Source organism: Mobula hypostoma, chromosome 29 (assembly GCF_963921235.1).
Source record: "Mobula hypostoma chromosome 29, sMobHyp1.1, whole genome shotgun sequence".
Taxonomy (NCBI): Eukaryota; Metazoa; Chordata; class Chondrichthyes; order Myliobatiformes; family Myliobatidae; genus Mobula; species Mobula hypostoma.
Window position 1 is genome coordinate 11,064,200 of NC_086125.1, and position 23,687 is coordinate 11,087,886.

The following is a 23,687-nucleotide window of genomic DNA, read 5'->3' on the forward strand; positions in this document are numbered from 1 at the left end:
TGCTGCTACCTTGAGTGGAGATCTGTCTCTCAGTGTTCTGTGTATGAGTCCCGGCCCTACGTCCTGCTCCCTACGAGGGGTCCTGACTCTGTGTAGAGCGCCGGCCCCAAATCCTGTTCCCAAGGAGGGGTTCCGGCTCTGTGTTCCAAGTTCCCGTTCTCTCATGACCAAGGCTCTGTGTTCTGTGTTCCTGTCTCCCAAGCTTACCAAGGCTCTGTGTTCTGCGTTCCTGTCTCCCAAGACCAAGGCTCTGTGTTCCGCGTTCCTGTCTCCCAAGACCAAGGCTCTGTGTTCCACATTCCTGCCTCCCAAGACCAAGGCTCAGTGTTCCACATTCCTGCCTCCCAAGACCAAGGCTCAGTGTTCCACGTTCCTGTCTCCCAAGACCAAGGCTCTGTGTTCCGCGTTCCTGTCTCCCAAGACCAAGGCTCTGTGTTCTGCGTTCCTGTCTCCCAAGACCAAGGCTCTGTGTTCCGCGTTCCTGTCTCCCAAGATCAAGGCTCTGTGTTCCAGTCTCCCAAGTCCAAGTCTGAGCTTCGTGTCCTCATCCAGTTCTGGTGCCTCGTCCTGCCCTGGAATCCCGCGTCCTGCCGCCACGTCCAGTCCTGTTGCCTTGTCACGTCTTGATCCGGGTCCTGAGCCCGAGTCAAGACCCAGGTTCCGGGTCCCTGTCCAGTCTCTGGCTCGGGGTCCTAGTCCAGGCTCCTCGTTCCTAGTTCCACGTCCAGATCCCGTGTCTCTAGTCCAAGTCCTAGCCCAGGCCCTGAATCCTCGTCTCGTCCAGGGCCTGTGTCATGTCCAGTGTCGTTTCTTCCCCTCTTCCCTTGCTTTCTTGACACACCTAGTCCTATTCCTAGAACTTCAGTGTCTGTGTCTTGTATTTGGGCCCGCTCCCAGCAACCCCCTTATGACACCTCCAAATGCACATGTCTTTGGGATGTGGGAGGGAAACAGGTCACTGGGAAAGCATGCAAACTCCAGAGAGTCAGCATTTGATGTCAGGGTTGAAACCAGGCTGCTGGAATTGTGAGGCAGTGGCTATACTACCTGGCCTATTTATTAGTCATTAGCGGCTTCCTCCCCTGTTCTTCAAGTAGTACCGCGCCAGTGTTTTGACAAGTGCACAGTTTAACACCTCTTTCAGGAAAGACTTTAGGTCAACATCCCATGTGCCAGCTGGACTGTTGGCATCCAACTATTTAAAGCTGAGAGGAAATAGCTACCATAACTAAATAGATACTTAAGGACACAATATGTGCAATGGTTGTTGCAATTATCAGTTTAACAGCATCAACTGAAGTACTTTGTGATGAAGTATATTAGAGCACGCCTGAGCGCACAATAAATGGCCGTCTATCTTCATGCCTTGTGCCACAGTGGCAGGCTCAGCTCAAGAAAGCCAGTCTGTCACTCTGATACTGTTAAGAAAGAATTGTGCCCTCCGGAGGGGGAATTAGGAAGGGACAACTTGCTGGTTTATGGGAGAGGGCTGGAAAATTGGGGCTGTTTGTCAATGAACCAACGGGGGGATGATGATCCACATTACTTCCGTCTGTGCAGTACGATCCCGCGATTTCCATGTGTGGCAGAATATGGCAGGGAGATTTATTTTTGTGTTGACATTTCTGTAAATGGCTTCTGACTGGACCTGACTTACAAAGGAAACCTCTCTCTTACAGAACTGACACAGGATAACCAGCAGTCTCCCTCCCATACTGACGAGCTCTCTCCGTTACTGGACATCAAAAAAAACTCACTGATAATGATATCCTTTCACTGCACTCTGCTGCTGCTCCTTCACCAAACTCGGAATAAATGAGAGCATCAAGTCCTGCTGACTCTTCACCACTGCCTCTTCAAGCCATTACAGAAACCCTCATCCACAACTTTGTTGTTCTAAACTTGACAACTCTTTTCTCTTTGTTCTGTAAACTGCAGCTCTTCCAACATGATGGTTCCCATTCACCCTGACCTCTGACTGACCTACAACCTTTCCTGGCCTCCGTTCTAATGTTATCATTCCTGTTTCTAAGCTGCTCCCTCTCCCCTGCCCCCCCAGCCTTCAGGATAGTCAAGGATATTTACATCATTCCCATTGCTACAGTACTGTCTTCCCTGCCTGCAGTAGACCCGACCTCAGTTCGGAACTCCTTCCTGAATCCTTTACCTCTGCCTCTCCCTCATTAAAAATCAGCCTCTTTGATCACCCTGCCTCAACACATTCTTATCCTCTCATCACCCTGGGCCATTTTAATAAGCGTTAAGGGGCTCTGTAAATGCAAGTTGCTGCCTTGATCTCTGTGAGCACGAACTGCAAGTAATGCTAGCAGTTTGCTAGACTCAAATTCAGATTGGCAGTATCCCACGGGCAAGATATGAAATCCTGTCTCTTTCAATCCCTTTGAACAGGAGCACTTCTCAAGGAGATTTAAGGTCCTTCTGGCTCCTGTTTCCCATCTGCCATCTGCTGCTGATTCAATTTTACCTTCCATTCAAACGCCATCAGCGAATTTAATCTAGATTGAATATTCCACGTGATTGGCACATCAATTGCTATCAAGAGGATTCACTAAGAGGCAAATAAGAGAATGGAGCTTTAATGCCAATAGCACTCTCTCCTTTGCTGATGTTAATGACTGTTCTCAAACTGCTTTGTTCTCCAACTTGATGGGCTGGCGATTTGGACGCCCTGCTGTCCGACACTCCCCAATCACCTGGAAGCATTCTTGTGAACTAGCTGGCACGTTGACCAGTTCACATCCTGCCAACTTTTGATTGGTACCTTAAGCTGATTGTGATATTGGCTGCTTCATTGGGCCAATTGGAAGAGACTTAAACAGAAACCTGTCACCTTGGTTAGTCCCCATTCCACCGCACACAACGTACCCAAGGTTCACAGGATGACGCATGGCGACCACATTGGCCATAAACACAGGAAAAGTTCACTTAAATCTCAGCTCTGCTCCATCATCAGCTGCAGCATTACAACACAGAAACAGGCCCTTTGGCCCATCTGGTCTGTGCGATCATGATCTTCTACCTAGTCCTATCTCCCATCACCCAGACCACAGCCCTCCACAGCTCTCCCATCCATGCACCTATCCAAACTTCTCTTAAACATTGCAATCAAACCCACACCCACAACCTCTGCTGGCAGCTCCTTCCACACTCTCACCACCTTTCAGGTTCCTCTTAAAAATCTCATCTATGACCCTAAACTTATGCTCTCTCATTCTCAACTCACACAACCTCAAGGGAAAGAGCCTGCATGTATTCCCTAGTTATACACCTCATCATTTTTTATACCTCTATCAAATCTCCCCTCATTCTCTTATGATCTAGGGAATAAAGATCTAACCTATTCAATCTTTCCCTATAATTCATGTCCTCAAGTTACGGCAACATCCTTCTATATTTTCTCTGCACTTTTTCAAGCTTATCATTACGTTTCCTATGGGTGGTGACCAGAACTATAAACAATACTCCTAAACACAAAATAACATCCCTGTAAGTGCAAGTGCTACACCTGTCCCTACACCTCCTCTCTTGCCACCATTCAGGGCCCCAAACAGTACTTCCAAGTGAGGCAACACTTTGCTTGTGAGTCTGTTGGGGTCATCTATTGCATCCGGTGCTCCCGGTGCGGCCTCCTCTACATCGGTGAAACCCGACGCAGATTGGGGGACCGCTTCGTCGAGCACCTCCGCTCTGTCCGCCAAAACAGACAGGATCTCCCAGTAGCCACCCACTTCAACTCTGCTTCCCACTCCCATTCAGATATGTCCATACGTGGCCTCCTCTACTGCCATAATCAGGCTAAACTCAGGTTGGAGGAGCAACACCTCATATACCGTCTAGGTAGTCTCCAGCCCCTTGGTATGAACATAGAATTCTCCAACTTCTGGTAATTCCCTCCCCCTCCCTTCCCCTATCCCTATGTCACTCTGCCCCCTCCCCCAGCTGCCTACCACCTCCCTCTTGGTTCCGCCTCTGTCTACTACCCATTGTGTTTCCCCCTATTCTTTCTTCACCTTTCCTGCCTATCACCTCCCTGCTTCCCCTCCCCCACCCCTTGATCTTTCCCCTTACTGGTTTTTCACCTGGAACCTACCAGCCTTCTCCTTCCCACCCTCCCCCCATCTTCTTTATAGGGCCTCTGCCCCTTCCCTCTTCAGTCCTGACGAAGGGTTCCGGCCTGAAACGTCGACTGATCTTTTCCACGGATGCTGCCTGACCTGCTGAGTTCCTCCAGCGTGTTGTGAGTGAAACAACACTCCTAATTTGGCCTCACATCTTCAACATAACAGCCCACCTTCTGTACTCGCACTCTGATATACGAACGCCATTGTGCCAAAAGTTCTCTTTATGACCCGAGGTACCTGTGACGCCACTTTCAATGAATTATGAATCTGTATTCCCAGATCCCTTTGATTTACCACATACCTCAGTGCCTTACCATTCACTGTGTAAGTCCTACCCTAGTCTGCAGATGCTGGAAATCCAAATCAACACACACGAAATACTGGAGGAACTCAGCAGGTCTAGCAGCATCTATGGAGACGAATAAGCTATCAACAGTTTGGGCTGAGACCCTCCTTCAGGACTGAGAAGGAAGGGGGAAGATGCCGGAATAAAAAGGTGGTGAGGGAGGGGAAAGAGGCTAGCTGGAAGGTGATAGGTGGAAATAGAGAAATGGAAGGAGGAGGTGACCCAGGGGTAGTGAAAGGTAGGCGAGAAAAAGTAAAAGATCAGAATGGAGGATAGGGAAGGGGGGCAGGAAGTAGTTTACTGGAAGGAGAAATCGATATTCATGTCATCAGGTTGGAGGGTACCCAGACTGAATATAAGGTCTTGGTCCTCCACCCTGAGGGTGACCTCATCTTGGTACAAGAGGAGGCCACGAACTGATGTGTAGGAACAGGAAATGGGAATCAGAATTAAAATGTTTGGCCACCAGGAAGACCCAGTTGTGGCGAATGGTGCAAAGGTGCTCAACAAACCACTGGGAAGTCCTGCCTGTGGCAGATGGTGTGGAAATGCTCGACGAAGCGGTCCCCCCGATTTACAATGTAGAGGAGGTCGCATCGGGAGCACTAGACAATACAGATGATCCCAGCTTATCTGCTGGTGAAGTATTGCCTCACCTGGAAGGACAGTCTGGGGCCCTGAATGGAGATGAGAGAGGAGGTGCATGGGATCGTTCTTGTAAATCTCCTCTGGACCCTTTCCATTACCAGCACATATTTTCTTAGTTGTGGGATCCCAAACTGTTTACAATACTTCAAATATGGTCTGAAAAATGCTTTAGAAATCTCTGTGTTATACCTTTGTTTCTGTATTCTAGTCCCCTTGAAATGTAATGAGGTGGCATGGACTCTTTGGGCCAGAAAGGCTTGTTACTGTGCTGGATCTGTAAATAAGTAATAAAATAAAGATGTCGGGGATACAGAGCGAAGGCAGACAGATAATCTGAGTCCCAGATCCAATGATGGCAGGGAGGGCTGAAAAGGGCTTGCTGATGTTCCAATATTCTTTTAGTTTGAGTATTTCAGCACAAAGGTCTCCCTGTGAGCATCCAATTTTGTGCTTGCTGATTGTTTCTCTTGTGCAGAGTGCAGCGCCAGACCTTGTGTACCAGGCACGACGGGCACCCTGAGCATCTTCTGTACCATGACCCAGGGGAGGAGAGAGAGAGAGTGAGTAAACTGTACCCTCATTGGCTCCTGGCAGATCAGTCATTGCCCACAGGGGGAAATGGACAGTCAACATTCCGGGTCAAGTCTCGACCTGTTTAGTCGGCCGGTGGTGTAGTGGCATCAGCAGCAGACTGCGAGGCGAGTGGTTCCGAGTTCGAATCTGGCCGACTCCTTGCACGCTTTCCAGCCGTGCTGGGGTGAGCAACTCGGCCTCAAAAAAAAAGTCAAATGCTATGGAAACGGCAAAAAATGCTGCCCAACGCACCAGAAGGAATGAAAAGGAATACCAACCTCTTGAAATGAATGCTAGCATTACCGTTGTTGAAGAACATAATGTTACTTGTAGATGGCATGCAAAATGAATACTTTTCACTGGATCTTGTAGATCCATGAATCATAAACCAAAACCAATAACAAGTAATTTACAGGATACCCTGTCACTGGAATCTTCAAACAAACAACAAGGCAGAGGGAGCAATAGTCAGATGAGTTATGCCATTGGGGTAGCTCTCCGATCAAAATGACAAACATGCAGCAGGTGGGAACTTTTCCGACACGTATCCCATCTGCGTGGCTGATCCTGGATATGACCCAGCACCACTGATGTGTTTTTGAGGTGGATCTGGTTGGGAATTGGTGCCGGACAGATCTTGCCTCCAGCATACACAGAAAGGGTAGTGTGGCAGTTAGCACAATGCTATTACAGCTTGGGGTTTCGGAGTCGGAGTCGGAGTCACATTCTGACGTCATCCGTAAGGAATCCTGTACGTACTCCCTGTGGGATGCATGAGTTTTCTACAGGTGCTCCAGTTTCCTTCCAGAGTCCAAAGCCGTACCAGTCAGTGGGTAATTAGTCATTGTAAATTGTCCCATGATTAGGCCAGGGTTATATCAGGGGTGTCCGGATGGTGCAGCTTGAAGGGGTGAAGGGGGCCTGTTCTGTGCTGGTATATAAAAACAGGCTAATGCCCAGTTTCCTGACGACTGAGGTTTATTGTGGAGACGAGGAGGTAGGCTAGAAAGGGAGGAAGCTGAGCGTATCCCTGTGTAAAGATAACATTACATTTAAGCACAGGTTTCATTCAAAATGATCACCATTGTGATCATTAATTTGTTAATTGCTCTCATCCACAGCTCTATTTATACCCTCATTACTCACTATACTCCACTGTGAATAACCAAATCTCCCTTATTGCCACCATTATTGTGTCATCAGTGTGGCCTTAACTGCACTGATTGAAGTAATGACCTGATTATACAGCTGAATCCACTTAAATGGTAATTAGGAAACACAAAACAATTCGGGACAGACAGAAACACACGCTGTTATCGCAGGTACAGATTTTCTCTTTTGGCAGTCTCTCGGGATCGAAGATAACTTGCTTCCACTTTGCACCTGTGGGTTCTGGAGTGGCTGACGAGGCCAATGTGGGAACTTGCAGACTCTTCCATGGGTGGGTGCTGTGTTAGGGAGTCCACTGCTTACTCAGGACCCCTGTGCACGACTGACACGTGCCCATCAGGTTCCCGGTGATATCCCCAATGGTTCGCTGTCATATTGAGGCATCGTGGGGCTGAAGATTCCCAGGAGTCAATGGGAACGTTACCTTTTTCAGGGGAGCTCTCATGAAGATTGCACGAAACATTCTAAGCACTGATTATTATAAACAGCGGTGCTCTTTAGCTCCCTAATTCTACACTCATAACTGCGTGGCCCGACACCGCTCTCTCCCCATCTGCAAGTTCACAGGTGACATCACTGTGGTGGGCCGTATCTCAAATAACGCTGAGCTGGAAGGAGATGGAGAGCTCAGTCACACAGAGTCATGGCGACAACCTTTCCCTCAATGCCAGCAAAACAAAAGAGCTGATCATCTACTTCAGGAAAGGGAGGGGGCATCGCATATGCTCCTATCTACACCAATGTTGTTGAGTTTGATAGGGTTGAGAGCTACACTTTCCTAGGAGTGAACATCACCGAGGGCCTGTCCTGGTCCAACCACAAAGGCCCATGGCCAAGAAAGCTCGGCAATGCCTCTACTTCCTCGGAAGGCTAAAGGAAGCTGTCATGTACCCGTCGAGCCTCACCAGTGTTTAATCAATGTACCACAGGAAGCATCCTATCAAGGTGCAAAACGGTTTTGGTGTGGAAACCGCTCTGCATGTGACTGCAAGAAACCGTTAAGGTTGTGGACACAGCTCGGCTCATTATGGAAACCAGCCTCCTCTCTGCTGGACTCTGTCCACATTGCTCGCTGCCTCAGTAAAGCAGCCAGCATAATCAAGGACCACACCAACCCAGGGATTCTCTTTTCTCCCTTCTCCTATTGGGCAGAAGATAGAAAATCATGTACCACTGGGCTCAAGGCCAGCTTCAAAGACTGCCGAATGGTTTCCTAGTATGATAAGGTGGACTATTGACATCACAATCTACTACATTATGACCTCGCACCGTATTGTTTACCTGCCCTGTACTTTCAGTCTGCCATCTTTAAAGGGACCCTACCATTAGACGTACCTTTTACTACCTTGCAGAGGCCAGGCGGCAGCTCTTTGACACCAACCCCTGTACTGAGACTCTACCGATGAACACCAAGTCATCTTCTCCTGCCCCGACATGGGTCTCATCACACCTCCTCTACACAGTCTCAAACCTGATAATGCCCCCACCCTGCACTGCCTGCTTCTGTCTCTTATCTTCAGTCCCACCAACGTCCATTCTCACACGTGCTTCAGAGAATAAATCAATGAAAGCTTGGAACTCAGCCTTTGAATGTACATAACTCGCTTGTGTCGCCTGCATAATGTTGTATGATTACTGAGACTGGGGCAGTGTGGGTCCGGGGCTGAAGGTACTGTAGCAATGTTGAACAGTTTCCCCATATATATTCTACAGAACAGCTCCACTCCAGCAGGAAGCTTTGCTGGAAAAGGGGTGCCAACTGCAAAAAAAATTACTGCCTGCTATGCCCCTGGCACTTAGGGCAGTAATGAAGGTCTCTGACAGTGTTCAGGGCTTCCTTCATCTTGTCAGTAGCTTCCTCTCAGTTTTCATTACTGTCAGTCAAGCAAGTCCTGGGTGGAGATTCAGGAACACCGTTACACTCAGATATAGAAGGATTCTTCATTGCTGTTTCCGTAACAATTTTGTTTTACCAGTCAGGGTTGTTATCCCTGAGCAGAACCCCCTAAGCCTGGAGGATCAGTGGACCACTCTTAGCCCAGCCTCTACCCTTTGACCTGTTTGGCATGGGTGACCCTACCAAGGGCCTATGCATAATATCCTCACTCCAGCCAACATATCCTCACTCCAGCATGCAAGACTCCAAACCCTACAACCAGGTTGTAGTCTTCTTGGAGGAACTACTGAGGCTGGGGTAGTGTGTGTCTTGGGCTGAAGGTACTTACATTGAACAGTTTCTGATACGTCCTGTAGAATAAAGTCAGATTTCTACTTGTGCATCAAATGTACGCCATATGTATGGAGTAGCCATGTACCCTACACTATACTCTACGCCAAACCCTACGCTGTAGCCTCACGGGCACCTCTCCCAAAATGTTACTACGTGTCGCGGCGTCGCAGACCGCAGCAATTGTGATTGGTCTGCTCGGTAGCATCGCATTTCCTCCTATGCTGCAATAGCTTGCCGTAAAGCCTTACAGACCTCCAAAATTATGGAGGACCCCGTGCTTGACACCAGTTTGTATCTCGCTGCTACAGCCTGTTGACTTCCACCTGAAACTAAAACTCGAATGGTGATTGCCAGTCTCTAAGTATACTGTGCGTACACTGATGCAAAATAAATGGTTGGAGACGATGAACCAAATCGTCAAATCTACCTGCCGGCATCTGAAAATATTTGAAATATATTTCCTTGTTCATGTCTCTCAGTGGCCAGACGAGCACAGAAAATTCACCCTCCTTCAGTTTCAATCGCCATTGTTTGAAGTTTGAGTTTCTTCGTGTTGAGTTTCAATACGTAGAAACTCAACACAGTGGGATAGAAACCCCACCGCCAACTAGCGTTTTGGTGGTGAACTGCAGAGCGACGCAGACACACCAACGCACAAGTATAAATGCTCACAACGGCGTAGCCCACTTGCGTAGTACGCACAAGTACAAATCAGCCTTAACTCCACTCCAGCAGTAAGCTTTGCTGGAAGAGAGGTGTAACACTGCAAAAACAATCAACAGAAGAAAGTTCTAAGTTCAAAGTACATTTATTATTGGAGTGAGTATATGGTATACAACCTTGAGATCTCTCTTCTTGCAGACAGCCACAAAACAAAGAAATACCATGGAACCTATTCAAAGAAAACCTCAACACCACAAAACCATCAGACTTGTAAAGAAAAAAAAAAGAACAAATTGCGCAAAAAGCAAAAAGTGAACACATTATAACACCCATAACATTAAACATCAGATAATAGAGTTCCCAAAAGTGAGTCCACAGCCATGAGCCGCTGAGGTGAGTGAAGCCAGCCCAGGAACCGATGGCCACGGCCACGGCTACAGCCACTGAGTTGATGCTGTGTCGATGGCCGCAGACCACAGCCGCAGATTCAGTTCCATGCTGAAGCACCTTAAATCGCACAAATTGTAAAGCGTCTTCAGCACTGAGGACAATAAACATCAAAGCCAGCTGAAAATGCGTCCACAGCCACGAGCCATAAGCTGCCGAGGCCACGGAACCTTGCAGTGTGGGACCCTAGACTTCTGCACCTTCCAGCGGCTGCAGCGAGAGGGAGAACAATCAATCGCAGGCAGATGGCACCGAACACCCGTTCATTTCCATTCTTGTCCTCGTCGATTTTAATCTTGCTCAATGCTTTAATCGGTGCAGACTAATGGAGCCGACCACAAGCTTGTATCCCACATTTAGGAATCGACGCAGCATAGACCCCCAGTGTTGGCCCTAGCTGCACTCCATGGTGAATCCCCAGGGAGACTGAAGAAGTGTCACGTCACTCAATCAGCTCAAAAATATACTCTTAAAAAGGAAATCACAAGCTGACCCCAGTTCGGAAGGAGAAGTATATTTAGAAGTAGAAGAAGCGTATCTAGTAGTTTTGTAGGCTAAGTATCACCATTGGTCATTGACTCAGTGATGCTGGGTCAATGAAGTGGTCTTGTTGGAAACCAGTCTCTAAGGAAATTGGCTCTGTTGTAGGCGAGGATCTTGGCTTAAATGCCACGTGCAGCAAAACCACGATGGAGCTGAGCTTCTGCGGGCAGCTGAGTTTGCAGGACGCTAATGGAGGTGAAGGATGAGAGAGGTGTGGCCCAGGGCTCATTCTTCCTCCCTGAACATTCTGAGCAGATCGTGGAATCTCCACATTCACATCTTAACTCAGTAGGCAGCAAGGTCACCGTGCACTGTGGGCCCTCAACTCTGACCCTCCACGCGCGAACAGGCTTTGGAATGAGATGTTAGTTGTTGGCTCTTGCCCCCCCTTCCTCAATCCCCCATCGTGCGCCTCACTCCTACTGCTGTTTAAATGTCTACAACGCATTCCACAAAACCCTTAGGAAAAAGATAGGCAGTATAAACTTTCATGAGACTTTGCTACACATTAATTAGTTTCCAAACTCTATGCAGAAATTATAAGGGCTCTGAATTTAAACATTGGAACTACCTGGCCAGCCAGGAGGCATCTGTGAGGAGGAAACAGAGTCAATGGTATGGCACAATAGTGCAGATGATGGCAGAATAGTATATCGGTTGGCACAACGCTTTACGGTGTCAGCTATAAGATCCGTCTGTATGGAATACGTTCTTCCCATGACCTCGTGGTTTTCCTCCGGGTGCTTGGCTTTCTCCCACACGCCAAACACGAACAGTGAGTTGTGGGCATGCTATGTGCTGTTGGAAGCCTGGCAAACTCTTACAGGCTTTTCAGCAGAGCCCTTGCTGATTTGATTTGACACAAATGACGCATCTCACCGTATGTTTCAAATGAAGCTAATCTTCATCTCTTTAACCCTTTGATTGAAGAAGCAGAATCAGGTTTATTATCGCTGACAGACGCCATGCGATATATAAAAACACTATAAATTACAATAAGAAATATGAATATATATAAAAAAGATAAATTAGTCGTGTAAAAAGAGAGCAAAAATAGTGACATCGTGTTCATGGGTTCATTGTCCTTTCAGAAATCAGATGGCGGAGGGGAAGAAGCTATTCCTAAAATGTTGAATTGGATCTTCAAATGACACTGACTTTCATCAGAAGGAGTGAGCTGCCAGTGAAATATTTTGGGAAATCCCGACCGTGTGAAGTGAGGCTCTTTGATGAAATGTGCCAGTCAGTCCCACTCCCCTACAAACTCCTCCAAATCAAATGCATATCGTTTCCCCGTAATAAGTTGCTGTTATATTTGCTTCCCTTGCTCTCCTGGCAGAATGCAGCAAGTAAGTTCCTCTGCCATTCTCCAGAAGAATTTTGTTTTTCACTCATGCATCAAATCTGCGAACACCTACCTTTCTAGTCCTGGAAGCACTTTTTTTGAACTTACACTGATTCAGGGAGCAGTGGAGTGTGGGCGGGGGGGAGGCCAGTGAACGGTAGTAGAGAGTAAGAATCCCACTTCCTTCTTCAACCCCTTAACCCTTCTCAGACCAATTCCCAACCCAAGGAAACATGCCAACTCACTGACTGGTTTAATCTCACCGGACACTGCCCCTTAGAAAGCATTGTATCCAGTTATATCTCAGCTCGGTATGGCAACTGCTCTGCCCGAGACAGCAAGGAACGGCAGAGAGTTATGGACACAACTCAGCATGTTACAGAAAGCAGCCTCCCCTCCATTAACTCTATCTACACTTCTGACTGCCTCAGTAAAGCATCTGGCATAATTTATTTATGGACTGAGATACAGCGTGCAACAGGCCCCACCTTTGAGCCACACCGCCCAGCAGAACCCAGATTTATTCCTAGCCTAATCAAGGGACAATTGACAATGACCAATTAACCTACCGACCGCTGCACCTTTGGACGTGGGGCAGAATGTTAGCATAGCGGCTAGCACAACACTTTACAGTACGAGCAACCCGGGTTCAATTCCTGACACTGCCTGTAAGGAGTTTGAACATTCTCACCAAGACCGTGTGGGCTTCCTCCGGATATTCCAGTTTCCTCATATGCTGCAAACCCTCCAACCCCTACAAGTTTGTGGGCCTTTTGGAGCTTCCTCAGTACACGTGATGATAATTAATCATTTTACCAAATCATATGGTGTCAGCTTACATGCTGGCATTTATTGTTCATCCATTTGCACAAACTGACTCAGTGGTTTCTGGGTGATTTCACAGCTCAGTGAAGACCCAGTAGCTCTGACGTGGGACTGGAGTTACATTTATGTGGGACACTGGACCTTCTAAAGGACCTTGATGGATCAGCCACAAAACTGTTTTGGGAACAGCTATGAGGGACTTCTCATCAATCTAGTCCAAATGACTAGGGTATTCCTCAGCAAACATAAATGGTTGAGGCTGAATTCCATCCTTTAGAAAGTTTATTTCTTTCCTCCAAACACATTGAGAGCACACCTACAAACTTTATGGTATCTGGGAAAGATGAAGATAGTGGTACAGGGGAGTGCTCTGCCTTTGCCAAAGCACAGTGCCCCCGATGGCCTGGAGGAGAACAAATATCTTGTAAATTACAGACATTGCTACAGTACAATGCAAAGACAGGCTGACCGTCTACTGGGAAAGATTATTAAAAGCAATATAATGGAGCTGTCTATCAACAGAGTAGCTTTGTCCTGTTGCAACCAACTGGAGGAGGAAAGCTGGACAATCAACAACCATCTGGGGCCACTTCTCTTCCATCACTTGTTGTGATGCAGGAAACTTAATGTGCAAATTTACACATAGCTCATTAAGAATAAATTCATTCCTAATTGCCTGTGCGTTAGATACTGTCATCTCCCATCTTTCTCCCATTAGGTATTAATTGGCGCTGTGCTATACTCTCAGCATAAAGGGATGGAGGCAGATGACATTGCACTGGTCACAGGGGGGAACTGAGGCCCAAGGATAGGTAACACAGTAATCTGTGTGTAGAAACACAAGAGACTGCAGATGCTGGAATTGTGGAGCAACATACAAGTGCTGGAGGAATTCAGCAAATCAGGCAGCATCTATGGAGGGCAATGGACAATTGGTGTTTCAAGTCATTAGCACAACGCTTTACAGTACAGATGATCCAGGTTCAACTCCCCCGCTGCCTGTTAGGAGTCTGTACGTTCTCCCGGAGACCGAGTGTGTTTCTTCTGGGTGCTCTAGTTTCCTCCCACAGTCCAAAGACGTACCGGTTGGCAGCTTAACTGGTCATTGTGAATTGTCCCATGATTAGACTAGGATTAAATCGGGGATTGCTGAATGGCGAGGTTTGAAAAGCCCAAAGGGTATATTCCACTCCATATCCCAATAAATAATAAATAAAAGTCTTTCTTCTGTGTATAAGTGGCTTCGCTATGTTGCCTTGCTTAGGTGATCTAAACAGTTTGCTTTTGACTGGCTCATATAATCATAAAATGGATTACACTGAACCAGCAAGCCAGGCAGCATCAATAGAAGAGAGTACACAATCGACATTTTGGACTGAGGCCCTTCAGGACTCGTGTTTGTACACTGAACCAGGGCATAGTGTATCCTTTCTAAATAGACTTATCAAGCCTATTGAACAAATATTTAGTGATAGTTTCCTTTTTGTTTGCTTTAATTACTGGGAGAATGTGTTAAATCCACCTTGATGTGCAAGAAAGTTCCTTGTGTTTTCAGAAAGTTAAACTGTATCTCCTTTAGTGTGGATATGTCATAAATAAATTGTATAAACTGCACTGGTGTATCAGTTGCTCTCTTATTCTGAGGATCCTAATTTTATAAAGATACCTTTCTCGGGTTTTTAACAGTTACATTTTAGCCTATAAAGTTTGGGTCTGTTAAGGAAAATTTTGAAACCTTATTTATTTCATTATCTCCTCTGCTTGGAGTATTGCATGTAGTTCTGCTCACTACAATCTACCGCAGGACAAGTGATTAAACTAGAGAGGGTGCAGACAAAATTTAAAATATGTTGCCTGGATTGGAGGATTTGGATTATCAGGATAGACATAAAAAAGCTGGAAAACACGAGAAAACCTGCAAATGCTGGAAATCCAAAACAACACACATAATTGCTGGAGGAGCTCAGCAGGCCAGGAGGCATCCAGTACATAATTCTCCATAACTTCTGCCATCTCCAACTGGATCCCACCACCAAGCACATCTTTCCCTACCCCTGCCCCCCTCCCCAAATTTCCACTTTCCACAGGGATGGCTCCCTTGTCCACGTCCCTCCCCACTGACCTCATTCCTGGTACTTGACATTGCAAGCAGAATAAGTGCCACATCGTCCCCCATACCTCCTCCCTCACTACCATTCAGGGGCCCAAACCATCCTTTCAGGTGAGATGACCTGTGAGTCTATTGGGGTCATCTACTGAATCCAGTGCTCTGACTGTGGCTACCTGTATATTGGTGAGACCCAGCATAGATTGGCAGACTGCATCACTGAGCATCTTTACTCTACTTTATTTTATTGTCGCCAAACAATTGATACTAGAACGTACAATCATCACAGCGATATTTGATTCTGCGCTTTGTGCTCCCTGGCGTACAAATTGGTAGTAAATATTAAAAATTTAAATTATAAATCATAAATAGAAAATAGAAAAGGGAAAGTAAGCTAGTGCAAAAAAACCCGAGAGGCAGGTCCGGATATTTGGAGGGTACGGCCCAGATCCGGGTCAGGATCCGTTCAGCAGTCTTATCACAGTTGGAAAGAAGCTGTTCCCAAATCTGGCCGTATGAGTCTTCAAGCTCCTGAGCCTTCTCCCGGAGGGAAGAGGGGCGAAAAGTGTGTTGGCTGGGTGGGTTGTGTCCTTGATTATCCTGGCAGCACTGCTCCAACGGCGTGCGGTGTAAAGTGAGTCCAAGGACGGAAGATTGGTTTGTGTGATGTGCTGGGCTGTGTTCACGATCTTCTGCAGCTTCTTCGGTCTTGGACAGGACAACTTCCATACCAGGTTGTGATGCACCCTAGAAGAATACTTTCTACAGTGCATCTATAAAAATTAGTGAGGGTTTTAGGGGACAGGACAAATTTTTTTAGCTTCCTCAGGAAGTAAAGGCGCTGGTGGGCCTTCTTGGCAGTGGACTCTGCTTGGTTGGACCAAGTCAGGTCATTTGTGATATTAACTCAGAGGAACTTAAAGCTTTTGACCTGTTCCACTTGCGCACCACCGATGTAAATATCGTGCGGTCTGCTACTCCTTCTGAAGTCAACAACCAATTCCTTTGTCTCGCTGATGTTGAGGGATAGGTTATTGTCTTCGCACCATGCCACCAGGTTCTTAATTTCCTCTCTGTACTCAAACTCATCATTACCCAAGAATTGGCCTTTCACTCCCTCCACCACAATAAAACAGGATCTCTTGTTGGCCACCAATTTCAAATCTACTTCCCATTCCCATTCCAACATGTCAGTCACTGCATCCTCTACTGCCATGTTGAGGCCACACATAGGTTGGAGGAGCAACATCTTATATTCCATCTGGGTAACCTCCGACTTGACAACAAGAATATCAACTTCTTGACCTTCCGGTAATTTCACTGAACCTTCTCCTTCACAATATCCCCATTCCTGTTTCCCACTCTCACTTTATCTCCTCAGCTGCCCACACCTCTCTCTGGAGCTCCTCCCTCTTCCCTTTCTTCCATGATCTTCTGTCCCCTCCTATCAGACTCCCCCCCTTCTCCAGCCCTTTATTTCTTTCACCAATCTACTTCCCAGCCCATTACTTCACCCTCTCACCCTCGCCTGGTTTCACCTATCACCTCCCCTCCCTCCACCTTCTTGCCCTGATTTCTTATCTTTATTTTCTATCCTGATGGAGGGTCTCAGCCTGAAACGTCAGCTTGATGACTGCTGAGTTCCTCCAGCACTTTGTGTGTGTTGCTTGGATTTCCGGCATCGGCAGATTTTCTTTTGCTTGTGATTCACCCATCACCTACCACCTTGTTCTTCTTCCTCCCCTCCCCGCACCTTCTTACTCTGACTTCTCCTCTTTCTTTCCAGTCCCGCTGAAGGGTCTTGGCCAGAAATGTTGACTGTTTACTCTTTTCCGTAGGTGCTGCCTGGCCTGCTGAGCTCCTCCAGCATTTTGTTTGTGTTGTTTTAGATACTGGGTCCTTTTTCCCTGGATTGGAGGAGACTGGTGGTAACAGAAGTACTGTATATACATTACGTGGGGCATAGATAGTGTAGCTAAACAGAGTATGTTTCCCATGGCAGAGATGTCTAAACCTAGAGGGTAGGTATTTAAGGTGAGAAGGAAATGGTGGGAAGGACACGTTTAAAGGGGATCTGAGGAATAAACATTTCACATGAAGTCATTGATATCCAGAAAGAGCTGCCAGAGGAGGTGGTCGAGGCAGGGACAAGTAACAACATTCACGAGGTATCTGGTCAGATACTCGAACAGGCGGAGCACAGAGGGATTAATGCAAGCAAGTGGGATGAGCACAGACAGTCATGATGGTTGGCATGGACACAATGGGCTGAAGGGCCTGTTCCAATCCCGTACCACCTCACGGCACCAAGAGTGACCTCTGTTATGGTTTACATTTTCCTTCTTTCAACTTCAGTGACCGATGTGAGAAATAAATGGAAAACTCTGTCAAACCGTACTTTGTTGGAAAAATGCACAAGTGCAAAGCTGTGAAGATGTCTGGTACCTGTTACCTTGGCTAGAAATGTGGGATACACAGAACTACAAGAATACTGCTGTTATTCCAAGAAAACTCATCATCAAACTCTGGACCCTGGGAATTAATGCCTTCCTCTGTGACTGGACCCTGGATTTCTAACCAACAGACTCTAATCAGTAAGAATAGGCAGCACACTTCTGCCATGATTATTCTAAACTCTCCACTCCCAGTACTCTACTTTCTATACACTCATGACCGCATGGCCAGGTTCTGCTCCATCTCCATCTGGGGATGGAACTGGACTCTCTGCCGGTGGTGTCTGAAAAGAGGATGCTGCCCAAGTTGTGTGCCATCTTGGACAATGTCTCCCATCCACTACATAATGTACTGGTTGGGCACAGGAGTACATTCAGCCAGAGACTCATTCCACCGAGATGCAACATGGAGCGTCATAGGAAGTCATTCCTGCCTGTGGCCATCGAACTTTACAACTCCTCCCTTGGAGGGTCAGACACCCTGAGCCAATAGGCTGGTCCTGGACTTATTTCCTGGCATAATTTACATATTACTATTTAATTATTTATGGTTTTATTACTATTTAATTATTTATGGTGCAACTATAACAAAAAATAATTTCCCCTGGGATCAATAAAGTATGACTATGACTATGACTATCTGCAGCAGGGGTTCCCAGTCTGATGTCCACAGACCCCTCGGTTAATGGTAGGTGTCCATGGCATCAAAAAGGCTGGGAACCCCTAATCTACAGGTTTGTAGATGACACCACTGTGGGGGGGGGGGGGGCGCATCTCCAATAATGATGTGTCTGAGTACAGGAAGGAGATAGAGAGCTTAGTGCTATGGTGTCATGACAACAGCCTTTCCCTCAATGTCAATAAAAGAGTTGGTCAATGACTTCAGACAGGTGGGTAGTGGGCCTGACAGGTGTAGTTGTAAATGTGAGGGTTGATTTCTGCAAGTTCCCAGTGTGACTGTCACCAGTAGCGTGTTCTGGCCCAACCAGGTTGATGTCAAGGGCAAGGAAACTCACCAATGTCTCTACTCCTCAGGAGGCTAAAGAAATTTGGCGTGACCCTGTCAACCCTTACCGATTTGTAGTGACGCACCACTGAAAGCATTCTGTCTAGACGCATAACAGCTTGGTACGGTGACTGCTGTGCACAGGGCTGCAGGGAACTGCAGAGAGTCATGGACGTAGCACAGCACATTACAGAAACCAGCCTCCCCTCGATGGGACTGTCTAAACCTCTCACTGCCTCAATAAAGCAGACAGCATAGTCAAAGACCACACCCACACTGGACATTCTCTCTTCTCCCCTCTCCCATTGGGCAGAAGCCTGAAGGCACCAGGTTCAAGGACAACTTCGGTCTCACTGTTATCAGACCCTTGAATGGAACTCTTGTACGATAAGATGGATTCTTGGCCTCACAATCCGATCTTGCTCTTTATTGTTTACCTGTGCCGCATTTGCTTGGCAGCTTTTACACTTCATTCTGCATTATTATTGTTTTACCTTACTCTTAATACAATGATTTGATCTCTGTGAACAGTATGCAAGGCAAGCTTTTCACTGTATCTGTGACAATAATTAACCAATACCAATACCAATGCTACAAGAAGATAGAAACAAGGGAAGACCTCTCAGCCCCTCAGGCCTGGCCCACCGTGGATGATCTGCCTCATCTGTGTCAGTTCTCTACAGCCCCTAGTTCTCCTACCTTTGAAAATAGCAACAACTTCCTTGTTAACTATTCCCAGTGATCCAATCTCCACAATCTTCCAGAGTAGAGAATTCCAGCGATCTACCATCCTCCGTGTGAAGAAATTCTTTTGCACCTCAGTTTTAAACGACAGGCTCCTAATCTTGTAGCTATGTCCCCTTCTTTTAGATTTTCCCAAGAGTATTCCAGAGTCTGATAAGTGTTGAAAAGTGAACACCAAGCATCCTTTACTTTGACTGCCACTTCCTATTGTACCCTGGGATGTAGGCAATCATATTCTAGGGATTTATCAATCTTTAATCCCTTCAGATTTCCTAAAATTGTTTCCGGGCTGGTGCTGATTTCATTTAGATCCTGCTTCCCAGACCTCTGCTCCCCATCATTCCTAGGAGATTATTAGCATCCTTCTTTGTGAAGCGGAACAAAGGTATGAATATAATTGTTCTGTCATTTCTTTGCTTCCTATTATAAATTCCAGCTTTTTTTTTGAATGGTAAGCACCTACACTTGCCTTCACCAAATATTTATTAAAACTTTTACAATTTATTAAAACTTTTTATCAATGTTCTTTGTAAGCTTCCTCTCATATTATGTTTCTCCTTCCTAATCAATCCTCTTGTTTTCCTTTACTAAATTCTAAACCATCCCCAGTTCCCAGCTTTGATGCTTGTTTTCTGGCCTTTAATATTTCTAGTACCATCTCTAATATCTTCGTAAAGCTAACTATCTTGCTTTGTTTTTGTTTGCCAGACAGAAATGAAAGACTGGTGTGATTCCTTCATATGCTCTTTAAATACTACCATTGTTCATTGCTGTCAACCGTTTAAATAATGTTTCCAAATATCTCCTAATCAACTTGTTTGGTTTTTGATTGCTTTAATTGATGAACAAAATTCCGTTATTTAAATTCAGGATCCCTTTCCAGGACAGCTCACTCTCTAGTCAATTCCTCAATATATTGACCAAAGAAAGCCACCATGAACACACACCAGAAATTCCTCCTTTACCCTATTTTTTATTATAGTTAGTCCAGTCCCTAAGTAAATAGGATCACTAATAACACTGGTCAACAAATTTTTTTTAAAGTATTGCTTGCTCTGAATTTTTTATATATTTATGATAGACCACTTGAAGCTGTACGCGAATATAGTTTCAGACTACTTGTATCACATTGGAATTTTGAGAAACAAAAAAATAACTTTTAGTGAATTTAATGTGTTTAATTGCATAACAATGCTGACACTTCGCAATAGTTCAACTAAGCTACAAAAGTTTTGTTGACTATTTTCATTTGTACTCCGTGTCTGAGGCTTCTCGCTTAAGTGCTCAACAATAATCAGCTGGCATTGATGGATTCCAGTTGCTCTGATACCATTTCTCAATGACCACAATGTTCTGGTGAAACCTTTCACCATGCTCGTCACTGACAGTGCCAAGACTTGCAGGGGAGAAGTCCAGATGGGAATTCAGAAAATGAATCTTTAGTGACATGTTGCACTTCATGGTTTTGCTGTCAATCAGCTGCATGTAGTTTGGTGCTTTGTAGTTGCCAAGAACAATTTTAGCAACATCCTTGAATGCCTTCCATGTGATTTTCTCCGGTCCCACTATAAGTTCTTCGAATTGCCTGTCATTGATGACCTGTTTGATTTGTGGACCAACAAGAATGCTTTCCTTAATCTTGGCATCAGTTATTCTGCATTGAATTATGAATTGAAATAGCAAATATAGGTGATTAAAAAATGGTGCATGATAGGGAACTTTCATGACAATTTTCATGATCAGTAGCCCAAAGTCCATAAGATACACCCAAAAGTATTCAGGAAGCAAAATCTTTGTTGTGCACTGTGATTAGAATTGTACTGTTGTTGTATGCAATTGTAACACCAGTTTAATGCCATCCCATACAGGGCTGTACGTACATGTGTATGTGTATGAAACTTAAGTGTACACAATTTGTGTGTGCTTTGACTGTGTAGTCGTGTGTGCATGTGCATTTATGCACCTGTTTATGTTTGTATATTTATGTGCATAGATTTATGTGTAGGCATGTTGTATGACATGTATGCGACTTGATGTATTTATTATCTATGTGTGTGGACACATATGTACAGTATTTATGCATGTGTGTGTGTGTGTGTTTATATTTGCATGTGAGAGTGTATGTGTGTGTATGTGGGTGTGTATTTACATTTGCATATATGAGTGTGTGTGTATTTACATTTGCATGTATGAGTGTGAGTGTGTGTGAGAGAGTATTTACATCTGCATGTATGTATGTGTATGTGTGTGAATGGGCAAGGCTGTGAATGTGTATGTGTGTGAGTGTGTGTGTGAGAGAGTAATGTGTGTTTGTGTGTATGTGTGTGTATGAGTATGTGTGTGTGAGAGAGAGAGTGTATGTGTGTGTATGTATGTGAGAGAGAGAGAGTGTGTGTGTGTGTGTGTGAGAGTGTATTTACATTTGCATGTCTGTGTGTGTGAGTGAGTGTGTGTGTGAGAGAGAGTAATTTGTGTTTGAGTGTGTGTCTGTATGAGTATGTGTGTGTGTGAGAGAGAGTGTATGTGTGTGTGAGAGTATTTACATTTGCATGTCTGTGTGTGTGTGAGTGAATGTGTGTGTGAGAGAGAGTAATTTGTGTTTGAGTGTGTGTCTGTATGAGTATGAGTGTGTGTGAGTGAGTGTGTGTGTGAGAGAGAGTAATTTGTGTTTGAGTGTGTGTCTGTATGAGTATGAGTGTGTGTGAGTGAGTGTGTTTACATTTGCATGTCTGTGTGTGTGTTCTTCCCCAGCTGTGGGCATGTGCACCTTACACTATAATTCATCACTAACACAGAGGGTTAAGGAGACCTCATATGACTGAGTGACACACTCCGGGTGCTGTTCAGTGACTGAGGTCAAGGCTGATTATTGGTTGGAGCTGAGGAAGCATTTTCTTGTCCCATTCTGTGCAGCGCCTGACCAAGGAGTGTTTCAAGTTGACGTTTATTGGAAAACTGCTCTTTCTCCCCACGAGTGTCATCCTTCATCTTAATGAGAGCAGAATCCAAAGGCCGAGACATCAGTGAGGTTTCTCCTGAGTGTGAGGCTGGCTCAATGGAGGGGAGGAGGGAGCTAGCAGACCAGGCAGGTCGCTGCGAGTGTCCCACTTCTGTCAAGTGGCATTACAGAGAAGGAACGCGGGCCATTATGCCTCCTGCCTCATCACTGAGCTAACCTGTGCATCCTCAAGGAACGTCAAGCATGTGAGAAGCAAAAGCTGTGACCCTTGCTTGTGCAGGGGTGTGAGGTCTAATTGTCAATGTGTGGTGCATATCCTTGTGTAAGTATGTGGTGTGGGCTTTGCAGAAGCGAGCAGTATTTATCCAGGTCATATTTACTTGTCAGGACACCTGGGATATGACAATAAGCCTCGTTCACCCTGTACTTGGCCGCCATTGCACATTAGACCTGAAGGTTTAGGAGCACAATTAGGCCACTTGGCCCATTAACTCTGCTCCACCAATCAGTCATAAATGATCTTTGTCAACCCCCTTAACAATCAAGAACCTATAAATCTCTGTCTTAAATGGCTTAGCCTCCACAGACCTCAGTGGCAAAGAATTCCATTGATTCATTGCTCTCTGGCTGGTGGGATTTTGGGGAAGGAAGAGAGCTCTCCTGTGCATATTTGGAACTTGACATTGGTTTCCTCCCTACTGGGTTCACCTCTTCCCTTCATCGCTGAGCATAACATTGTAATGCGTCCCTTCAGCGCTGGCAGAGATTCCTGTGAAGCAGGATATTCCCAGTGTGTGACAAGCAGTCCTGTCCCTACAGATGAAGTGGCCCCTTGCTCCCACCTCTCTCTCCCAACCATTGTAACTCCATTCAACACATGGTCTTCAGTGATGACTCACAGTTTCCTGTTCAATGGATTGCTCCTGGACAGGCATTAATCCATATTCAAACATGGAAGCCACGTAACAACACAAAATCTAAATGCCTCAACTCTGTGCGTGTGTGTGATTGATAAGTGGCAACTGGTTAAGTTAAATCAATTCAAGTTCAAGTTTAACTGTCATTCAATCATGCATGAATACCCATAAATAGAGCCAAATGAGACCGTGTTACTCTGGGGCCAAGGTACAAAACACAGTACCAACAATCACACACAGCACAAAGCACATATAGGACATACAAGATAGCAATGATCTGTAAGATTATCAGTAAGATACAACCACATAGGTAGTCTAGATCCTGAGTCCATGAATGCCACAGAAATCTCCAGTTGACAACAATACATTTAAAAAGGACGGTAGCACCATTTGTGGACCCCCCCTAGAAGCTGCTGCGATTGAACCTGTCACCATCTTACCGGACAATGAGTCCTGACAAAGGGTCTCGGCCTGAAATGTCGACTGTACCTCTTCCAATAGGTGCTGCCTGGCCTACTGCATTCCACCAGCATTTTGTGTGTGTTGCTTGAATTTCCAACATCTGCAGA

At 45.8% G+C, this 23,687-nt stretch overlaps 1 long non-coding RNA gene across 1 annotated transcript in view; it reads right to left on the reverse strand.

Moving 5' to 3' along the window:
* Positions 1 to 23,687, reverse strand: part of LOC134339412 (uncharacterized) — a 78,794-nt gene that overhangs the window by 47,461 nt on the left and 7,646 nt on the right. Inside the window, exon 2 of the long non-coding RNA XR_010016395.1 lies at positions 23,559 to 23,687. This exon is cut by the window's right edge and continues 38 nt beyond it. This is a non-coding gene — a long non-coding RNA (uncharacterized LOC134339412). The remainder of the gene's footprint in view (positions 1 to 23,558) is intronic.